Raw genomic sequence first — 404 nt, forward strand, 5'->3', positions numbered from 1 at the left:
AAGAAAATGGAGAAATTGTGGGCAAAAGTCAGGCAGAAGAGAAGAAAGTAAGTGATTTTTGGTGTGGGAATCGAAAGCAAATGGAACTGGGCGCTTCAGGTTTCACGAGTTTGCAGGGTTGATGTGAGTTTGCACTCCCATCGCCACCCCCTTGAGAGGAAATGTCGGAGATGTAAAAGCCAGAGGGCAGAAAACGATGAGAATACTTAGGGCTTACTGGTACTCCATCCAACCATTGGTTGGGTAGATCGTTCCAAGAAACGGGTTTGGCGTTCCTTGATAGGGTTGAGATGTAAAGACCCAAAGGTGAAAGCTAAGGGGGGCGCCGAGAAGCTGAAATCTAACACATCTATCAATGAAGTAAACGTCGAAAAATCCTCTTGTGGAACCATTCATTTTACTAC

This window comes from Dendroctonus ponderosae, unplaced genomic scaffold (genome assembly GCF_020466585.1).
Source record: "Dendroctonus ponderosae isolate FM_Combo_2020 unplaced genomic scaffold, Dpon_F_20191213v2 Dpon_F_20191213_2, whole genome shotgun sequence".
NCBI lineage: Eukaryota > Metazoa > Arthropoda > Insecta > Coleoptera > Curculionidae > Dendroctonus > Dendroctonus ponderosae.